General features: G+C 40.7%; 1 non-coding gene across 1 annotated transcript; it reads right to left on the bottom strand.

Moving 5' to 3' along the window:
• Positions 1-6,658: 6,658 nt before the first annotated feature.
• On the bottom strand, positions 6,659-6,730 carry Trnaa-cgc (transfer RNA alanine (anticodon CGC)). Its single transcript has one exon. It is a non-coding gene; the product is annotated as a tRNA-Ala (tRNA).
• Positions 6,731-23,932: the final 17,202 nt, after the last annotated feature.

Here is a 23,932-nt window from a genome sequence, read left to right on the forward strand (position 1 = left end):
ACAGCAGCAGAAAATGGTATAATGAGAGTAGGCTTCCTTATGAATAGGAAGGTATGGCAGAGAGAGTGTTACTGTGAACAGTGCAGTGATAGGTTTAGTCTCATCCAAATCGACATCAAATCAACACCATCAACGTTGGTTCATGTATACATGCCAATGTCATAAGCAGAATATAAAGAGGAAGTATATAAGGACATTGTACACCTAATTCAGTATGTAGAGGGAGATGAAAATCTAATAGTCATGGCAGACAGGAATGCACTTGTAGGGGAAGGAGTAGAATAAAGGGCTATGGGAGAATATGGGATTGTTGCTAGGAATGAGAGAGAGGAAAGACTAATTGAGTTCTATAACAAATTTCAGCTTGAAACAGCGAATACTCTGTTCAAGAATCACAAGAGGAGGTGGTATACTTGGAAAAGGCCAGGAGATATGGGACGACTTCAGTTAGATTGTATCATGGTCAGGCAGAGATTCCGAAGTCAGATACTGGATTGTAAGGCATATCCAGGAGCAGATATAGACTCGGATCACAATTTTGTAGTGACTAAAAGTAGGCTGAAAGGAAGAAACTATGTCCCAAGGAGTGGGTTACAGAGGTACTAAGGAATGAAGAGATACGCTTGTAGTTCTCTAAGCTTATAGGTAATACAATAAGGAATAGCTTAGTTGACAGTTCGGTTGAAGAGTAATGGTCATCTTTAAAATGTACAATCACAGAAGTTGGAAAGAAAAACATAAGTACAAAGAAGATAACTACAAGGAAACGATGAGTAACAGAAGAAATACTTCAGTTGATCGATGAAAGAAGGACGTTCCAAAATGTTCAGGGAAATTCAGCAACGCAGAAATACAAGTCGCTGAGGAATAAAATAAACAGGTAGTGCACGGATGCTAAGATGAAATGGCTGCATGAAAAATGTGAAGAAATCGAAAAGGAAATGATCGTCAGAAGAACTGACTCAGCACATAAAAAAAGTCAAAACAATCTTAGGTGCAATTAAAAGCAACGGTGGTAACATTAAGAGTACAATGGGAATTCCACCGATAAATGCAGAGGAGAGAGTGGATAGATGGAAGAGTACACTGAAGGCCTCTATGAGTGGAAGATTTGTCTGATGCGATAGAAGAACAGACAGGAGTAGATTTAGAAGGTATAGGGGATCCAGTATTAGAATCAGAATTTAAAAGAGCTTTGGAAGACTGAAGATCAAATAAGGCAGAAGGGATGGATAACATTTCATCAGAATTTTTAAAATCGTTGGGCAACGAACTACTATTCACGTTGGTGTGTAGAATATATGAGTCTGTGATATACCATTTGACTTTCGTGAAAATATCATCCACACAATTCTGAAGGTTGCAAGGGCTGGCAAGTGCAAGAATTATCGCACAATCACCTTAACAGCTCATGAACCCAAATTGCTGAGAATAATAATATACAGAAGAATGGAAAAGAAAATTGTGTGTGTGAGACAACTATCAGTTTGCCTTTAGGAAAGGTAAAGGCACCAGACAGAGAATTCTAACGTTGCGGCTGATAATGGAGGCAAGACTACAGGAAAATCAAGACACGTGCATTGGATTTGTCGACCGGTAAAAAGCATTTGACAGTGTCAAATGGTGCAAGACGTTCGAAATTCTTAGGGAAATAGGGTCAAGCTATAGAAATTAACATTAGAAAAGTTGTAGATGACAAGCTGCTTAGTATACATAGCATATCAATATAAAGTAGAAGTTTGCTTTTTTTTCAGAAAACTCCCCAACGGAATAGAAGACTATGAAGAAAGTCTTCAGTTTAGACTTGAAAGTGCGTGGATTGCTGTTAAGATTTTTAATTCGCGTGGTATCTTTTGAAAATGGATGCAGAAGAATACTGGATGCCTTTCTGCATGAGATTCTAAGATGTTCAATCCAAATGCAGGATGGATTTCTGCCTAGTATTAACTGTATGAAGGCTGCTAATTCTCGGGAATAAGCTCATGTTGTTAATGACAAACGACATTATAGAAAATGGATACTGAGGCCAATGTCAGACTTCCAAGACTCCTGATCAGGAACGGACAAGACATTCGCGAATTTGTACTGTATATTGCTCGAACTTCCCGTTTCTGAACCAAATATGCCCTTTGGAAATAGGAAATTTATCCCAGAATATTACAGTGTACGTCATAACACAATGAAAATAAGCAGTGTAGACTAATGTTGGTGCTAGACTACCACTTATTGGAGATACTGTTCTGGTGGTAAATATAGAAGCATTCAATTTTTTAAACAGGATACTAAACATGTGATTTCCACGCCAGCTTACCGTCTATCTGAACACCTAGGAATTTGGGGAGCTCAGACACTAACGATATGCCATTCTGTGTAATTAAAAAGTCAGTTTAGTTTAACTGTGTGTTAGAAACTAGAAAAAATGATTCTTACTTTGATTTAGCATCAACTTATTTTGGAGAAGCCAAGCACTGTTGTCTTGAATTGCACAGTTTGATATGTTGCTTATGTTGCACTCATCATCGTTCACTACCAAGCTAGTATCATCAAGAGTCAGAAATATTTTACGATCACCTGTCATGTTAGAAGGCATATCATTTACACAGTATATATTAAGAACAGTATAACCCCAGCACTGACACCTGAGGCAACCCCTCTTAACCATGACCCAGTCAAACTCCACACCATACCTATTCTCCTTACAGTGGAAAATGACCTTTTGCTATCTAGTCTTAAAGTGAGAGAGAAACCAGTCATGAGCTACGCCTCGTATTCCATAATGTCTCGGCTTCAGCAGTGAAATTTTGTGATTAACACAATCAAACGCCCTGATTACCTCAAAGACGCTCAGTGTTTACAATTTTTTCTTTAATATGTCCATTGCCTCACCGAGAAAACACAATAAATCAACGCCCGGTACTCACAGCTTTACTTCTGCCATTACCTCGTCTCCTACCTTCCAAACTTTACAGAAGCTCTCTCTGCAGGTTCGCAGGAGAGCTTCTGTAAAGTTTGGAAGGTAGGAGACGAGGTACTGGCAGAAGTAAAGCTGTGAGTACCGGGCGTGAGTCGTGCTTCGGTAGCTCAGATGGTAGAGCACTTGCCCGCGAAAGGCAAAGGTCCCGAGTTCGAGTCGCGGTCGGGCACACAGTTTTAATCTGCCAGGAAGTTTCATATCAGCGCACACTCCGCTGCAGAGAGAAAATCTCATTCTGGACAATAAATCAAGTTGAATTATCAAACCACTGCTATTGACAGCAAATTAGGTGAACTGAAATTATCAATTACCCTTATATAGACAGTATTTTCTATAATTTTAGAAAATACTGGTGGCACATAAACCGGTTTAAAATGGTCCCTTCCTCCTCTTTTACAAAGGGATTTCACTACTGACTACTTTAATAGTTGAGGAACTGGCCATTCCTGAAGGAAAAAATTACATATGTGCCTAATTACTGAACTAACATATGCAGCACAGTGGATACCACATCGTATGCACGAGAGTCCTTAAACTGCAGTTGTTTAATTATTGACCAAATTTCCCCTTGCCAGTATCACGGTGTATTTCAGAAAGCAGTCTTGGAAAATCTTCGAAGAGAGTTAAATGATTCCCTGTGGAATCCACGTTTTATTTAATTCATGTACTTTACTCACAAAATTATTGTTAAATATTGTACATACAGCTGACTTATCAGCAAGAAAAACATATTTGCTACACATTGGCTTATCCTCGAACTTCACAGTTGGCCAGACACTTCCTTCACGTCTGACCACATGATTTCAACTTTATCCTGAGAATTAACTACTCTATTTTAATATCACGCCTTTTGCCTACCTAACAAAATTTTAAGCATCTTACAGTACTGTTTGTAATGGGTTACTGCACTTCGAATGCGACTATTTGTGATGTTTTGATGTATTTCCGTATAGTTCTACATGAGATCCTTATCCCATTAGTCACCTACCCAGACTGTCTGGTTTAGTGCTACTACTCTGTTTTAAACGTTCTAATGGAATGCAATTTTTAAAGGTCATAAGAAATGTGCTGAGGAAAGCAGCATATTTATCGTCTATATTATCAGCATTGTGAACATCCTGCCACCACAGTTCTTTAACGAGGTTCAAAAAAGTATCTTTTGTCACTAGATTAACATTTCTAAATATACCATACTTGTGCGCAAAACTGAAGGACGAACGTAGCTTTCGTGTCATGTGTCATTACCAATTAACACAGTTCGATAAAACATGGATCATACACAGAAAGAACTGCTACAGTATAGTACAGCTGAAAGAAATACGCAATGAAACGAACAGAATGACACTCTTATTCAAAGACAATAATTACAATCATGTTACCGTGATTCACGATAGCCCCCTGGACATTTTAAGGCAGGGTACGGTTCTCCATAGGGTGCGCGATCACCATGGACAGCAACGCATGCTTTGCAACCTGCTCCCATGTTGGCCACAAGGTTGATAAGAAGTTCTTGTGGTACGACGTTCCATTCATCCATCAGCAGGGTTAAGTAATGGATGGGCGATGGTGTATGTGGACATACGTCTCCCCGGCGCATCCCACCCGTGTTCGATGGGATTTAAGCCGAAGGAACAGGAAGGCCAGTACATTCGCCGAATATACTCTCATTCCAAGAGCTCCTCCACCTGCTCTGTTCAATGCGATCGGGAGTTGTCATCCATAAAAACATAGTTAGGACCGAGTGCAGCCCTCAAAAGACGCTCATGGGAAAGGTGTACAGTGTCGCAACAATGTTGCCTCCGGGCCATGTTGATATAAACCCCACCACCGCAGTGCACCATAACTGCTCGCTGCTTGACACACACGGTCTTCTTCCAGTTCCTTCAACTTCCTCGTCTAGCTGCACCAGCCCCATTTGGCGCTATAGTCTTGCTGACCTATAGATAACTATAATTAAAAGTTCAGTTTCACTGAATTCAACTATTCCTACATTACATTCAATGATATGTTCGGTGCACTACTTTGATACCTGAATAGACTGAATTGGAACACTATTTATTATGTAAATGGCCACTCCCCTACTCCACAAAGAACTCCTTCAAAAATAGCTAGCTAATGTGTACACCAGGATAGGAAGCCACTGAAACGTCATATTGTTTTTGTGGTGCGTGATATGCCAATAATACCACAAAAAATGTCATCCCCACCTATATTCTGCAAACCATTGTTAAGTGTATGACAGAGGGTACTTCCTTCGCACTGTATCAGTTATTTTGGCTTTTTCCCATTCAGTACAAGTACAGAGCGAGTGAAGAACGATTGCTTCGCGACCTGCACAGGAGCGATACGTAATGGACTGCAGTACGTTCCTAAATCCATCACTTAACTCTAGAAGTGCACACTGGGATGCAGACCCTGGGGTTTTTGTTTGTTATTATGCATGCGCACTGCACACTCACAGCTCGCTGCCACCAATGCCAATTCAGCACTCAGTGAGACCAAGTACAGGACGGACGTTCGAAGTCGTGAGACACTGCTGTTTACTGAAATCGACAACAGTAGTTTTTGAAGTAGTACACACAATGTTTAACTGTTCTGTCGCTGAGTATGTAGTTCATTTATGTCAAAACAGCACATAGGAATTACATTTTACTATTGGAAGATGCTGTGAAAGTGACTTTCGTGATGAAAGTGATTCTGAAGCTGGTGCTCCTGCAGCAATTATGGATAAAGGTGAAACTGTTAAAGTCTGCCAAATCTTCAGACAACGATGACGAAAATACTGGCGTCCACGGTACGAGCTATTATTGATGGAACACAGCAGTCCCTAGTAGAACAAGCCTGCCTGCTGCCAATGATATTATGGTCCATATTCCAAGAATGTGGAAATAACGAATGAACGGATTTATGAATAATTCATGTAATATGCGCATTTCATTAAATGAATAGCATCTTCGTCTAATTAATCTGCAAATAAAGTCTTCAGATCCGGATCATTTGTAAGTTTTTTCATTGAAACGTTTCTGTTTAGTCTCGAATCTTGGGTACAATCATACTAATATTGTATTGATTGAAAAAGTAGGCTACGCAAGAGGTAAAATAAAATTACAAGTTTGCAAGTCCTGTTTTCTCAGTATTTATGTCAAATTGATTTTAACACGGAAAGTGAAACAAGTATTTTAAAAAACAATGTTCAATGAGCAGTATGAAAACACCTGCGTAGTTACTGTACAGAGCAGATTACAATCGCCGAAACACGTCCAAAACGTATAAACAGTTGTTAGTCTTGCCTTTTACTCTTCAATACAAGTACTTATTTGGTCAGATCTACTCTTCTGCTCCCAGTGTTTCCAAGAAATCTGCGAGGCATGAAAACAGAAAGAAGCGTGTCGTATTTGTGGGGAAACCAACAACACAAGGAAAAAAGCACATGAAATTGTGAAAAGTTATTTCAATAACGAGGTAATAATTTAAATCATGAGGAATACGAACTGTTTTAGATACGTTTGCAACAATTTCAGATAATAAAGTTAGTGGATATCAATATTCAAACGTAGATGTAGTGAAAAGGAAATTTCTGAGAATGTATTCTTTTCATACGTATATAAACATGTGGTCTGAAATTGAGTGTACATAAAGGTAACGTAACTGAGATATTAACGTTACAATAAATCATAAAATTTTTGGAGGAGCTGGGATTTGAACCCAGGACTTTCTGCATGCGAAGCAGACACTCTACCACTGAGTTACACCCCCACACAAGATATTGTCGTATTCTATGTCTTCACTCTGTGCATGCTGTTTGTTTTTCTTTTTATCTTTAGGATTTTTCGAATGAATTTTAATACTTTATCGATTGTTCTCGTCGTTAAAGATAATATTTCAGCTTTCGTTAATCACAGTAGGCAGTTTTCCAATCGCAGTTTATATGACTTTTAATGGTTCCCACATCAAATCTAAGTTAAACAGCTAAATACTTCTGTGAAATTACTGTAAGCCCAATTATTCATCCGAAACCTAAGCGACGATTAATTGTGTGATTTCACTGATCACTAAGTGTAGAAACTAACTTTCGATAGTTATGGATGTTACTGTAAATAATTTACTCGGCACACGAATGATAACATCGTTAAAATATTTGGTTTATTTTGCGTCAGTTGCCTTTCAAGGCTTATACTCTCTTCCATCAAGTCGACGTGTTTGCCTTCTGTTACGTTGCATTAAATCAGATCCCGTATTAATCGCAGCGAGCAAAATGTATAATCTGCAAGATAAACATCTACTGTTAAGTGAAATACTAGGATTATGAACCAGCTGCAAGACTAAAGGCAAGCACTTTGTTTGATTAGAAGCGCTGAGACGCAGGCAAACATACATGATGAACGAGATGAAAGCAGGAACTGAGGACTAAAAAGTTTTGTGCTTCGCGGGATTAGCGTACCTCGCATCTGCGCAATTTCGAAATAGTTCATAAGACAATATGAAATAAAGCGTTATTAAAGTACTTTGAAAACCAGTACTGATATAACAACAGTTCGCGGAAAGTAGCATTATTTTTCCTGCCAAGGAGTTCTAACAATTAATCTCATTATTTACCACTATGTTGGTAAAACATAGTACACTTTTAAAACAAAGGGAAAAAAATTTTTTTAAGCTTTGAAAGTATGACACTGATAAAAACCCATCAAACATCCAAAGTGCAACTGTTTCCAAACAATGCCGTTACAACATTCAAAAAAATATTAATATATGTAATAACACAAAAAACTGATACTTCCAGTATTTATTTCATGTATGGTACGGAAACAATACCAACAAGTTCCTTCATTATGTGTAACTTTGCAAACACAAAGTGATGTGAAAGCTTCACTTGCAGCCGTATATTCTGCCTCCTCTGAAGAAAGAGCTGCAATTTACTTTTCCACATCATGCAGCTCAGTGAAACTCGAGTAGAACACAATTTGTTGATTCTCATGTACACTTGTTGCCACCAAGATCAGCAGCAGCACTGTAAGTTTCAATACTACAGTCTTTATTCTTCTCAAATTTAAAGCCAGCTGGTATCTACTCTGGTTCAGTTGTTAAAGATAATGGTTTTGTGTCCCTCATACTGGTGCAATACATTTGTATAACTATCTTAACGCCGGCCGAAGTGGCCATGTGGTTCTAGGCGCTGCAGTCTGGAACCGCGAGACCGCTATGGTCGCAGGTTCGAATCCTGCCTCGGGCATGGATGTATGTGATGTCCTTAGGTTAGTTAGGTTTAACTAGTTCTAAGTTCTAGGGGACTAATGACCTCAGAAGTTGAGTCCCATAGTGCTCAGAGCGATTTGAACCATTTTGAACTATCTTAACATATCCTGACTGATTTATCTAAACACCAGTTGTCACGCTTCTTGATCCATAAACCCAGCAAGAAATCAACATTTTTTACAATGATCTGAAAATATTTACCCAACCGTTCAATAAATTTAGTCGTTGCACCAATGAAGCCCAGAGCCAATCCATCATAAGCACAAAAGAATAGTACCAGGTTTCCACTTCTGAACAGCTCTCCCATAAATTATATTCACTAATAAGATTACAAGTAATTCATTCAGCATCTTGAGATATCTGTTTTGTAAATAAAAACCACCTATTTCCAAAACAAACATTTCTGTGCTTGTTTTAAACCACACAGACTCTTCAGCAACTTACATACATATCTTGTATGATCATCATAGCCCTCTGGTTGATACGAAGATACATGTAAATTTACTCTTTAAAACTAACATTGAGAAATGCTGTCTTTACATCAAATTGCCTTATCCATTAATCACGTGAAATTGCAACACTCGACAAGATTCTCAGCATCTCAAAATTTGCTACAGGACTAAATGTAGCTACAAATCTATTCCAGATCATTTAGTGTATAATTTTGCCAGCAATTGAGCCTTACATTGAACCACATCATCATTTACATTTAATTTTGTAGCAAAAACCCATCAATTTTCAGTCACATTTGCTTCAGTTTTGTAAGCTAATTCTCAAGTTTCTTCAAAAGTTGCATTTATTCCTCCACTACTTTCTTCTAGTCACCAGGATTTTCTGACTATACAGCTTCTTTAAAATTCCTTGATGTCTCACAAAAAGGCATCACTGTTGGTTAATTGGCAGAATCTCCCTGGTTTCATGTTCACATAAATTGTGACTTTCTTTGTCTTCATTTATTGCTTCCAAGCTGCTCTCATGCTTTCTGTCAGCATCATATAAATGGTTGCTGCTTATAACTACACCTTGGTTTATAAATCCCATTGATTATCCTCTTCAAAATTAAAGTTTTTACGTTCAGTTTCTGCAACACATTTTTTCATCTATATCTGAAATATCAATAATCCTTTTAGTCTGTTGAGTCAATGGTTCCTTTAATTGTCAACAACTCAATTTGACAATTCTGCATACACAAACAAACATTTTTCCAATAAAATAAACATTACACCCACAGTCATCATAACCCACCAAATATCCTGACGAAGATTTACCATCAAACTATCAAACTACTTCTGTTTTTGTGTGGGAGCCTATACAGTTTAGAAGCTTTTATAGCAACAATGTAAACAACATTCAAAGCAACTGCATTACCAAGCCTGGCACCCCCCCCCCCCCCCCTACATGAAGTGCTAAAAGATTGTGGGGCATACATTAAAAAAAGAGTTCAGAATATGTCATTACTGAGGGAGGAAATGGCATCTACAGGAACAAAAGTAGTGATGCAACCAGTGCTCTAAGGGAAATTTTAGAAAGAATCCCACATCCGTATTTTCTTGTTGTAAGCATTCCACAGAGGCACTATCTAACTGAAACCTCATGCGTAAATAAGGAAATTATCAGCATGAACAAAATTCAAGAAGATATGTACCTATTTTCAAAATGTTACATTTATTCAAGCTACAAGCTCAGTGAGAGAGCATTTCATGAAACATCGCCTGCACAAAAACAGTTTTGTGCAAAACATTTATGTCCAAAGAGATACTGGAAATTATTAACTACCCAAGGCAAGACAAGGCCAGCCACACTATCAACAATGAATGAAAAAGACATAGCAGTGCTGTCTCCAGTGAAAGGAGGACCATTAATGACTCACGATGAAAATGAAGAAGAAGAAACTCACTGTGCCATGAAGAAGAGCAAGAATCAGCATTGTATTCTCAGAAAGGAAGAAGGATCATCATTCTCTCCTGAAAAAGAAGGACAATCACAGACTCAGGCTGAAGAAAAAAGAAAGATTTGACCTACAAAGGAATACACATCACTGATCTTGCCATAGGAAAAAGCATTGTCAGCAGAACAGAATGCACAAGCAAAATTGGGAAGAGGAGAAAGAACCAAGAAACACAAACACCTGAAAGACTAGGATTTTTTGTACCAGCAGCTGGGAAAGAAGGTGACATAAAAAATTTAGATGTAAATATAAATATCTTCAACACACAAGTGGAAGTTAATTCACAGGTGGAAATTACACCTACAGATACGGTCCAACAATAAACAATGTAGTTTTACGATTATCCACAAAAACTTCAGAAGCCTTAGTAAAAAGCACAATGATCTGGACATCATAGCATGCATTAGTAAACCAGTTATGTTAGTTATCACTGAGTACTGGTATCCCGAAGAAAAAATTCTCACCACACACCCATTAACAATTAATCTTTGCTCAGCTTTCAGTACAGAAATCAAGGCTAGTGGTGGTGGTGGTGTGTTATTTGCAAAAAGAGATACTGATAGTAATTACTGTCCTGTAGTGTACTGTTAAGTTCTTTAAGTGTTGAAGGTGTCATTGAACTGTCTGTGGTAAACTATGGACAGGAAAGGCAATGTATTATAGTTGTGGATACACGCAAAGCTGCATGTGGAAGTGCAAGTATAATATTTATCTAGCTGATCTCTATCAAATGCTTGTAGAGATAGACAGTAAATACTCTGGGAAGAACAACTAGGTAAATACTTTGTATTTGGTGACATAAATATTGAAACTCTACGCAATAATTCCCCCAGAAAAAGTTTTCAGAACTTATTACATGCATTCAGCTTAAATTTACTCTGGATAATATTTTCACTAACATGGGCAAGTTTACTTGTATGACAGGGAAACTGCTATCCTCAAATGTTCTCTCAGTATCATACTGTGGAATTTCAGTGTGTGTCAATAATATAAACTCTCCACCATATAAAATGAAAAGACACATAACAAAAAGAACAATATGTGATGAGAACATCAAAACCCACAAGCACATGTAGGATGTACAGCATAGGCTGAAACTCTTAGACTATGAAAATTTTGCTAGCGACCTTTCCTACTATGAGGAATGTTCAATAAGTGCTGCACCCTCTCTTTCTAGAAGCTGTTTGGTTTTATTCAGGATTCCAATAAACCAAATGTTTCCCCACTCTTTTAGCTATGAAACAATGTTTTTCAATTAATTTTCAATGTAATCTCTGTTCACTGCAACAGCCTTATGTCACCATACACTGAGAGGGCCTGTATGCCCACATTGCACCAGTCTACAGATTGACTGCAGAGCCAACATCTTGCTGCATCAATAATCTTCCCATCATCAATGTACTGCTTCCCATAGAGTCCATCCTTCCTTGGACCAAACAGATGTAAGACGGAAGGTGCAAGATTCGGGCTGTAGGGTGGATGAAGAAGAACAGTCCAATGAAGGTTTGTGAGCTTCTCTTGGATACACAGATGTGTACATGGCCTTGCTTTGTCATGGAGAAGGAGAAGTTTTTTTGTGTCGTTATACATGCTGAAGTCATTTCTTCAGATTTCTGATGGTAGCACAATTAACTTCACAGTTTATCATTGCGCCATACGGGAAGCCGTCGAACAGAATAACTCCTTCAGAGTCCCAGAAGACTGTCATCATGAGTTTACCAGATGAGAGTGTGTCTTTGAACTTTTTCTTCAGAGGAGAGATGGTGTAGTGCCACTACATGGATTGCTTTTTTTCTTCTGGCTCAAAGTGATGTACTCGTGTTTCATAACCTGTGATGATGTTCAACAAAAAATTGCCACAGTCAGCCTTTTAATGCACAAGCAATTCCACATGGATGGTCCTTCATTGTTCATTATGGTCTTCTGTTAGGCACTGAGGACCCCGGTGGGCACACAAATTTGAGAACCCCAACTGGTGGATGAGTGTGTCAGCAGTGCCAACGGGCACATCAAGTTGAGCAGTGTGGTGTTTGATTTCGACTGAGAGAGTTCACACGTTCCAACATTGCTGGAGTCACAGCTGTGTGTGGCCAGCCAGCACGCAAGTGGCGGGACAGGCAAATGTGATTTAATCGCGATGATGACAGATGCCTTGCTCAATGACTCGCCATGCTTTTGTTCACTGCCATGTCTCTGTAAACATTCTGAAACTGCCTATGAATATCTGTGAAGCTCTGGTTTTCTGGCAAAAGAAGCTCAGTGACAACAATCTGCTTGAAATGTACATTTGTTACTGTTCCACTATGCCCCACAACATATTCCTTATTTTTTCAACTAGAATTGGCTGAGGAAAAAAAGTATTCATTAGTTGTGGAACGCTCCTCATAGTTTGAAATCAGAAGCCCAATAAAAACCATACAGTAAAAAATAATCAAATATGCAGAAAAGTATCTGGACAGTGTGTGAAGTTGTGCAAAGAAGGAAAAGGTTAATGTTGTACCAATGAAAAATGTTAGAAAAATGTGAGAATGTAAAGGTGAAAGAAGCATTCAATAGATATCATGAATATCATAAAAACTTACAAGCACACAAGAAGCAAACATGTTGTTGTTGTTGTGGTCTTCAGTCCTGAGACTGGTTTGATGCAGCTCTCCATGCTACTCTATCCTGTGCCAGCTTCTTCATCTCCCAGTACCTACTGCAATCTACATCCTTCTGAATCTGCTTAGTGTATTCATCTCTTGGTCTCCCTCTACGATTTTTACCCTCCACGCTGCCCTCCAATACTAAATTGGTAATCCCTTGATGCCTCAGAACATGTCCTACCAACCGATCCCGTCTTCTGGTCAAGTTGTGCCACAAACTTCTCTTCTCCCCAATCCTGTTCAATACTTCCTCATTAGTTATGTGATCTACTAATCTAATCTTCAGCATTCTTCTGTAACACCACATTTCGAATGCTTCTATTCTCTTCTTGTCCAAACTATTTATCGTCCATGTTTCACTTCCATACATGGCTACACTCCATACAAATACTTTCAGAAATGACTTCCTGACACTTAAATCTATACTCGATGTTAACAAATTTCTCTTCTTCAGAAAAGCTTTCCTTGCCATTGCCAGTCTACATTTTATATCCTCTCTACTTTGACCATCATCAGTTATTTTGCTCCCCAAATAGCAAAACTCCTTTACTACTTTAAGTGTCTCATTTCCTATACTAATTCCCTCAGCATCACCCGACTTAATTCGACTACATTCCATTATCCTTGTTTTGCTTTTGTTGATGTTCATCTTATATCCTCCTTTCAAGACACTGTCCATTCCATTCAACCACTCTTCCAAGTCCTTTGCTGTCTCTGACAGAATTACAATGTCATCAGCGAACCTCAAAGTTTTTATTTCTTCTCCACGGATTTTAATACCTACTCCGAATTTTTCTTTTGTTTCCTTTACTGCTTGCTCAATATACAGATTGAACAACATTGGGGAGAGGCTACAACCCTGTCTTACTCCCTTCCCAACCACTGCTTCCCTTTCATGTCCCTCGACTATTGTAACTGCCATCTGGTTTCTGTGCAACTTGTAAATAGCCTTTCGCTCCCTGTATTTTACCCCTGCCACCTTTAGAATTTGAAAGAGAGTATTCCAGTCAACATTGTCAAAAGCTTTCTCTAAGTCTACAAATGCTAGAAACGTAGGTTTGCCTTTCCTTAATCTTTCTTCTAAGATAAGTCGTAAGGTCAGTATTGCCTCACGTGTTCCAGTGTTTCTACGGAATCCAAACTGATCTTCCCCGAGGTTGGCTTCTACTAGTTTTTCCATTCGTCTGTAAAGAATTCGTGTTAGTATTTTGCAGCTGTGACTTATTAAACTGATAGTTCAGTAATTTTCACATCTGTCAACACCTGCTTGAAGCAAACATACGTCACACATTAAATAATGGAAGCAACACTGCTGCTAGCATTTGGAATGCTATAGTGAGGGAATATGGAATAGTTGTAGGTAAACAACCAGAATTCTCTCGGATACAGATTTATTCACACTTAGCTTCTACACAGATACAAGTCCAGAGGCTAACTGCCGTTAGCGTCCAACATCCTCTCCAAAGCCCTCTCCTCAAAGATAGCACACTTACGCACAGAACAAATATCGATTTTTATGGCGCTCTACGCCACATATCCCCCCCCCCCCCCCCTGCACAATATGGAGTACGTCCCTGTGAATTGGGGGGTGAGAAGTTAGGAAGGTAACGCACAGTTCTTCTGCGTCAGGCAGAAGCGGTCGACTGGTAGGAGACCGGGGGGTGAAACCCGGTACGTCGACGGTGAAGTCAGCAAGCGATGCCGGCGGCTGAAGACGACGTCCCGTCGTCAGCTGGCAGGTGGAGAATCACCTCGCCAGAAGGCCTAACAAAGGCACGCAAATTGCCACACGCACCACTTCTGCTCAATTTAAAGCGGCGCACCACACGAGATTCTGTACTTCCTCCCTCAATATTGTCACACGCGAGTACCACACACACTGTATCGCCATCTACGACAACAGATAATTTATGTATGTCATCAGGGTGCACAGGTGTTGTGAATTCTTGGATGGCACCTGTACGAGCAATGGTAGGGAGGCAGGGAGGTGTGGGAAAGCCATGGCAGGGGGAAGCATCTGCTAGAAGGGAAGTGGCAGGTGCACTGGACTGTGCAGGAGACAACCTCGGGCGATCAGCTGACAGACGAGGGAGCGTGACCGAAGGCAACGAGGAGCCAGCGTGGATTGAACGGCGTGACAAAGAGCTGTCACACGAAGATGGTAACACAATGGTAGAATCCGAGTGGTTGGCAGTTCGACTGCGAGGGCTGTGAGGAGTGAAGCCCCGAAAAGATTGGCCACTCGAATTAGATGAACGCGGAGAAGGGGCAGTGCTCGGCAGAGAAACACGCTGTGGAGAATCAATACCCAAATGCATGGTGTGGGAAGATGGATGGCCGCTCGAAGCAGGAGTGGGAGAAACAGGGGCAGAATCAGGGAGGTTCACCTGAGGCGCAATGAAAGCTGGTTTCACTCGGTTGAGTGAGACCGTGGTTACAGAGTCTTTTATGAGGAGATCCATGTTATTCTCAGAGCATTTGACGACCTTGTAAGGACCTGTGTAGGGCGACTGAAGCGGGGCTTTGACTGAGTCGTCTCTGAGAAACACGTACTCACAAGAGTCTAGCGTGCGCGGTACGTACACTCGCGGAGGTGTATGAGCAGCCGGAGGTGGCAGCTGAATTTTGCTGCAGTGCAAGCGCACCCGCTCGAGAAGTGAAGGGAGTTCAGAGGGCCATGGAAGTGGGGTCGGAGTGACTAATTCTCCAGGCAAAACCAGAGGTTGCCCATACACAAACTCGGCTACGGAACCCTTGAGGTCTTCCTTGAAAGTCGCACGAAGGCCAAGAAGCACGAAGGGCAGTGCCTCTGTCCATAGTGAGTCATGGCAACGCAGGGCAGACTTTAAGGTGCGATGCCATCGCTCGACAAGCACATTGCTTTGGGGGTGGTATGCAGAAGTATGAATTTTGACAATACCACACATTTTACATAAGTCATAGAAAACTAAAAACTCGAATTGTCGCCCCTGGTCAGTGGTGAGATAAACAGGTGAGCCAAATCTAAAGATCCACGAATCTAAGAATGCTCGACATACTGTCTCAGAGGTAATGTTCGGAATAGGCACAGCCTAAGCCCACTGAGTCATCCTGTCAATAGCTGTAAACAAGTAACGGAAACCCTCGGAGCGGGGCAAAGGGCCTATGAGGTCGGCATGAACATGGTGAAACTGGCCTGGCGGTTGGGCAAAACAGCCAAGGGGTGGAGAAGTGTGCCTGGAAACTTTGTTCTGTTGACACACCATGCATGCCCTTGCCCAAGACTGACAGTCACAGCGCATGTTTCTCCAGACAAACCGTTCAGCTACCAGACGGGTGGAGGCTTTGACACCGGGGTGTGCTAATGTGTGTAGTTTGTCAAAGACCTTGCGTTGAAGGGGCTTAGGAATGAATGGCCGCAACATACCAGTCGATTCATCACACCACACTAAGTCAGATATGCCAGGGAAAGTAGAGCGTGCCGGTTGGAGAGAGGAGCTGTGGTCTGAAATTAACTGCATGGTATCGGGGTCTGCCGATTGCAACCGAGGTAGGTCCGTTAAGTCAATTAAGGTTGTGATAGCACCAACACGCGAGAGAAAATCAGCTACCACATTGTCCGCTCCTCAGATGTAGCGAATGTCATTTGTAAATTGCAAGATGTAATCGATGTGACAAAAGCGTCGTGGGGGCGGATCAGCTGCAGGATTTTTTATGGCAGGAACCAATGGCTTGTGATCAGTGAGCACATAGAAATCTCGTCCCTCAACATCAGTTCTAAAGTGTCTTATGGCCTCGTAAACTGCAAGTAATTCTCTGTTAAATGCTGAGTATTTCTTCTGCGCGTTGTTTAGCTTTTTTGAGAAAAACTGCAGGGGGGTCGTAACATCATCGTATGTCTGACTCAGTACTGCGCCGATAACATTGTCACTAGCGTCAGTAGTGATAAACATTGTGGCGTCCGCCCGTGGGTGAGCAATAGTGACAGCGGAGGCCAACAGCTGTTTGAGTTCATTAAATGCCTTGTCCATGTCTGGTGTCCATGGTACCTGGCAGGTGCCAGAAGTTTATGGGCCAGCGAGAGCATCTGTGAGAGGAGCCTGCACCGCAGAAGCGGCTGGCAAATGTTTCCGGTAATAATTAACTGTTCTGATGAACCTGCGTAATTCCCTATAGGTCTGAGGGCGTAGCATCTCGAGAACAGGCTTGATCTTGTCCTGTGGTGGTGTCAGACTGTCTGATGACACAACATAACTTAGGAATGTGACGGATGACTGGTGCAATTGAGTCTTTTTATTGTTCAGTTCAATACCAGCGGCTGCTAAAATATGTGTCACGACTTGAACACGCTCCTCACTCTGTTCCAAAGTAGAAACAAAAACCAATATGTCGTCCATGTATACGAAACAAAAGTCTAGATGGGATAAAGCTTGATTGATAAAACGCTGCCACGTTTGGAGGGCAGTTTTCAACCCAAACGGCATAAATTTGTTTTGGAACAGCCCGAAGGGAGTGGTTATGGCAGTCTTTTCAATGTCCTCCGGAGCAATAGGACTCTGATGAAATGCGTGCTTACAGTCCAAAAAAGAGAAGTGCTTTGCACCTGCGAGCGCATGATTGAAGTCTGCAATGTGTGGGACCGGATATTTATCAATGATGGTGCGGGTATTTAAACGCCTATAGTCTCCGACCAAATGCCAAGTACCGTCTTTCTTTTGGTCAAACAGGATAGGACTAGCCCAGCAACCGGAAGAAGGTTCAATTATTCCCTTTTGTAACAGATCGTCCAATTGTTCTTTTGCAATTTTCGTAAATTCCGGCTTGAGGTGGCGTGGGCATTGCGATGTGGGCAGCCCATCGGTTAGATGTAACCGATGAACTGTGCCATTAGTGACTACTGCAATACATGGTGCGGCACGACAGTCAGATGTCCATGAAGCGGAGCAGGCCGTGGCGGACGGGCCAAGCTGTGGCCCTGAGGGCACGGAAGTACAGGTGTGCCACCCGCTCGTAGGCTGCGTAAAGGCCGCACACGTGTTAACATGGGCGAGGTTGGTACACTGGTTCTTGGTAGCGGGCCGTGCCGCTACGAGCGCTGTAGGCACGAGTGGGCATGGCCGAAGAGCAGATGGCCGTAGTTCATTGCCACGAGCTTGGCAAGTTAATTGTCCATTCGGTACGCAAGGAGCATGAACACTCGGGCATACCCTATCATTACAAAAGGGGGTGCTGACACAGTTTCCAGAGTTCACAACATTGTCGTTAACGTGTGCAGGCACGGGAACACCAGATTGGCACGGACTGACCTTGTCTGTAGCCGACGAGTTGTCTGCTTGCAGTGCCGCGAGGCGTTGTTGTGTGGAGGCCAACTCGTGGTGTATGTTGCGGAGATGCAGCAGCATTTCCATACTTTCCATCCGCAACTTCGAAGACTTGGCGCACTCCACTAGCCACTTGTTTGTCCAAGATTGCAGCTCCAAGGATAGGTTTACACACTTCTGAGCACAGCACACATGTTTGGTGTTAGCCGAACTGTCACTCGGCAAAGCGAAAGGAATATGTTTGTTAAGGGGAGGGGGGGGGGGGGGGGTTAAACACAGTATTTTGCACAAAATCTAGTGACAACTGATACTGGTGACCCCGTTTTTGTGTAATACGCGTCCGAGTTACCGCCCGAAGGTTATTTACGCGCAAATCACGTCGGGGTCACCAGTGAGGGAACATGGAATAGTTGTAGGTAAACAACTAGAATTCTCTCAGATACAGATTTATTCACACTTAGCTTCTACACAGATACAAGTCTGGAGGCTAACTGCCGTTAGCGTCCAACATCCTCTCCAAAGCCCTCTCCTCAAAGATAGCACACTTACGCACAGAACAAATATCGATTTTTATGGCGCTCTACGCCACACTATAACTTCCAAGTTAGAAATGATAATTTCATTAATAACCTTATTATCAGGCACAATGGTACTATAACAGAATGTCAACAGAATATTGCAAATATTTTTAATGAATATTTCTCTACTGTTGGTAAATCTATCAATGATAACTTCAATAACTGTGAATATAACCTTATGGGAAGTGCATCCACATACAGCACGTACCTCTGTCCAACAGACATCAATGATATAAAAAGCATAATAAAGACATCACAAAATTCTAAGTCTGTAGGATATGATGGGCTAAGTATGGACATCCTAAAATCCTTCTTCATTGATAACGTACCTGGACCCCTGTCCACTGCAGTTTACATCGGGAAGTTTTCGTGACCCATCAAAAGTAGCGCCAGTTTTCAAGGTAGCAGACAGACTGGAAAGATAAAACTATAGGTCAGTCCCAATCTTTCCTGGCTTCTCAAAGATCATGGAAAAGTATTGAAAATCAGAATGATTTCATTAAAGACAAATAAACTGTGGTAGCTTCCACAAACTTTACTGATGAGGTAATAACTGCTGACAGCAACAAGGAAAGCATTGCAGGCATGTTTAGGATGGCAAGTGGCACACACAGATCTATTATTACTGATATAAACTGTGGGGTACCCCAGGGCTCAGTACTGGGACCCCTTCTTTTCCTGATTTACATAAAAGACTTAAAATATTGCTCCCCAGCTTCAAAGATAATTCTGATACTGATGATACATCTACTGTGTGCAAGCATACAGATTATGACCAATTAAATTAGAAATATTGTGGATCTGTATTACAAATGAAATAATTCAGCAGATCAGTGGAAGTCATTTTACAATTAGTGTAAACACAAAGAAAACTGCAATAATGAATTTTAGCCCACAACAAGACAGACAGATTTTTAAATTAAATTGCGCATTGGAACTGATATTGCCATCAAAGACAACTATGTAAGATTCCTTGGGATATCAATTCAAATACACTTGGATACACATATTCAATCTCTGGAAAGGGAATTGGCTAGAAATATATGCTATGTGATCGAAAGTATCTGGACGCCCTCAAAAACATACGTTTTTCATAGTAGGTGCATTGTGTTGCCACCTGCTGCCAAGTACTCCATATCAGCAACCTCAGTAGTCATTACACATTGTGAGAGAGCAGTATGGGGTGCCCCGCAGAACTCGAGGACTTCGAACGTGGTCAGGCGATTGGGTGTCACTTGTGTCATACATCTGTACACCAGATTTCCACACTCCTAAACATCCCTAGGTCCACTGTTTCTGATGTGATAGTGAAGTGGAAATGTGAAGGGACACATACAGCACAAAAGCATACAGGCCGACCTCGTCTGTTGACTGACAGACTGCCGACAGTTGAAGATGGTTGTAAAGTGTAATAGGCAGACATCTATCCAGACCATTGTACAGGAATTCCAAACTGCATCAGGATACACTGCAAGTACTATGAATGTTAGGTAGGAGGTGAGAAAACTTAGATTTCATGGTTGAGCAGCTGTTCATAAGCCACACATCACGCTGGTAAATGACAAACAACGCCTCACTTGGTGTACGGAGCGTAAACATTGGATGACTGAACAGTGGAAAAACATTGTCTGGAGTGAAGAATTGTGGTACACAATGTGGTGATCCAATGGCAGGGTGTGGGTGTGGTGAATGCCTGGTTAATGTCATCTGCCAGCGTGTGTAGTGCCAACAGTAAAATTCGGATGTGGTGGTGTTATGGTGTGGCTGTGTTTGTCATGGAGGGGTTTGCACCCCTTGTTGTTTTGCATGCCACCATCACAGCACAGACTTACATTGATGTATTAAGCACCTTCTTGCTTCCCACTGTTGAAGAGCAATTCAGGGATGGTGATTGCATCTTTCAGCATGACTCAGCACTTGTTCATAATGCACAGCCTGTGGCAGAGTGGTTACATGACAATATCATCCCTGTAATGGACTGACCTACACAGAGTCCTCACTTGAATCCTACAGAATACCTTTCGGGTTGTTTTGGAATGCTGACTTTGTGCCAGGCCTTACCGACCGACATTGATACCTGTCCTCAGTGCAGCACTCCATGAAGAATGGGCTGCCATTCCCCAAGAAGCTGTCCAGCACCTGATTGAACATATACCTGTAAGAGTGAAAGCTGTCGCCAACACTAAGGGTGAGCCAATACCATACTGAATTCCAGCATTACCGGTGGAAGGCACCATGAACTTGTAAGTCATTTTCAACCAGGTGTCTAGATACTTTTGATCACATAGTGTATTTGCAGTAAACATGCTTACCAAATACTGCAATGATGCCTATGTATCTCAGACTGCTTATCATGCATTGATGTCATCCACATAAATTACAGAATAGAAGTGCAGGGTGGCAAAACTGAAGCAAATTTTACAGGATTTTAAAGTTATAGAAGAAGGCTCTAAGAATAATTTGCGGTGCAAAGTAAAAGACTTATGTTACAATTTATTCTCTAAAGCTTGGCTATCAACTATTAAACAAATATGTGTTTTTAAATCAATCATGTTAGCCCTTAACACTTAAACAAAATGTAGAGTCTGACCTGCACAAACACAACACCAGAAAAAGATCAGTTTCAGCTCTTGTGCCACACGACTGCACTCCATGAAAGAAATCCACTGCATGCAGTACTGCTGCTTCTCAATACATTATCAATTTCAGTCACATCTCTCCCCACTGGAAAGACTATTGATTGCCAACCTACACTACTAACAAGGTGAGTATCTTCATTCTGCACAGAATAAAGGCAACTTTATTTAGGCTTCATCACTCATGTCTAGTATCATGTAATATAAACATGTGATAACCCAGTTTTTGCTGTCATTTCTTAGGTACCTAATCTAAAATAAATCTTAGCTGTGAAGGTGAAATGATCTCTACCTTTAAATCAAGTCTAGCTATAAGTAAATTATTTGTAAAGCTGTCTTCTTGTATCACTGTTTGTTGAGGAATGAAAGTATGTTTGTATATTCACTTGTTGTTGTTGTCTTCAGTCCTGAGCCTGGTTTGATGCAGCTCTCCATGCTACTCTATCTTGTGCAAGCTTCTTCATCTCCCAGTACCTACTGCAGCCTACATCCTTCTGAATCTGCTTAGTGTACTCATCTCTTGGAGTCCCTCTACAATTTTTACCCTCCACGCTGCTCTCCAGTACTAAATTGGTGATCCCTTGATGCTTCAGAACATGTCCTACCAACCAATCCCTTCTTCTGGTCAAGTTGTGCCACAAACTCTTCTTCTCCCCAATTCTATTCAATACCTCCTCATTAGTTATGTGATCTACCCATCTAATCTTCAGCATTCTTCTGTAGCACCACATTTCGAAAGCTTCTATTCTCTTCTTGTCCAAGCTATTTATTGTCCATGTTTCACTTCCATACATGGCTACACTCCATACAAATACTTTCAGAAATGACTTCCTGACACTTGAACCTATACTCAATGTTAACAAATTTCTCTTCTTCAGAAACGCCTTCCTTGCCATTGCCAGTCTACATTTTATATCCTCCCTACTTCGACCATCATCAGTTATTTTGCTCCCCAAATAGCAAAACTCCTTTACTACTTTAAGATTCACTTGTTATGAACTAATAAATATAGAAAACAATTATCCTCATATCATTTGATGTTGAATAAAGTTATAATTATAATTACAATAACTTAGCTTTCTATTCCAAATATCAACCAATTATCAAACTGACTTTCCTTCTACAAAAATAAGTAAATTGGAGTTTATCTTTCATGCAAGCAGTTTGATTCAAAGTGTATGTTGCTGCCAGAATTGCGTCACCCCACAATGCCTTTGTTATATATTCAACAGAGCAAGAACATGTCATCTCTATTCTATTTTCTTGCCCAGCAACAACTTTCTGTTGAGCAGTATATAGAACCGTAACTGAGTGTTAAGAGTCCAAGTGAGTCAGCAAACAAATCTATGTACTACATTTTTCTTATGAAACTCCTTGCAACCATCTGTGTGTAGGAATTTTACAGTATCTTCAGTTTGAGCCTTTATCATTTTAATAAGCACTGGTATCTCTTCTTTATTTCATCTTTGTGTGGCAAAACAAACTGAAAAAATAATCCTTAGAAACAGCAAAGTAGCAAAGACCCTGTAAATACTATTCTTCGATTGGTCTGCAAACATCTGCATTAAATAATTCTCTGTGTTTAGTGAGTTTCTGCACTCTTTCACCAAATGCTAACCAATGATGTTTAGCACGGGGGCACTCCTCACAAAAGCTGCTATCAACTGTTGTCTGTATGCATACACCACAGTACTTTAACAACTGGCGCATGTACTGTTTATTTGGATGAATCTTTTTTGTGCCGTCTCTATAAGGTATCATCAGTTCCAGCAAAAACACAATACTTTTCTTTAAAAAAAGAAAAAATACCAAACAAAAAAGATCATTGTTTTCATCACTGGATGCAGCAACAGTGATTTCAATACTTTTTTTGAAAAATAGCAATGACTTGCCATTAATTTCAGTTATTTGGTCTATTCCTTTTTGATCAGCTAAGTTACAAGATCCATCTGTACAAAACCAAACATCTTCAATACATCAATTTTTTCACTGAGTAACTTTATATTAATGAGGTACATACCAAACATTTCAATTTGTTCACCAGTTTTGGCACTATTCTTCTTTCGTTGAGTTTCAAATGCCTCACACATGGCATACTAATCACAGGGATTTGTTATATGGTGCATCACACCACTGTGAATGTACCACTTGTCACAGTCCAGTATGTTTATATCTGTAGAAACATGGTTGCATCTCATAATTAAAACTGTCTTTTCAGTTTCTGAAGTATCTATGTGGCTGCAGTTTTTGTTTAACTTCCCATTGATGTTGCACAAGTTTACTACATAACACAGTCCTTTCATTTGTCTACATCTACACCTTTACTCTGCAAACCACCATGATGTGCATGGCAGAGGGGTACATCCCATTGTGTATGTTATTAGGGTTTCTTCCCAGTCCATTTACAAATGGAGTGTGGGAAGAATGATTGACTGAATGCTTCTGTGCATGCAGTAATTATTCCAGTCTTACACTCACAATCCCTACATGAGCAATATGCGGGGGATTGAAGTTTATTCATAGAGTCATCATCAGCCAGTTCTTGAAACTTTGTTAATAGACTTTCTGTAGATAGTTTCCATCTATGTTCAAAAGTCT

Source organism: Schistocerca serialis, chromosome 8 (genome assembly GCF_023864345.2).
Source record: "Schistocerca serialis cubense isolate TAMUIC-IGC-003099 chromosome 8, iqSchSeri2.2, whole genome shotgun sequence".
Taxonomy (NCBI): domain Eukaryota; kingdom Metazoa; phylum Arthropoda; class Insecta; order Orthoptera; family Acrididae; genus Schistocerca; species Schistocerca serialis.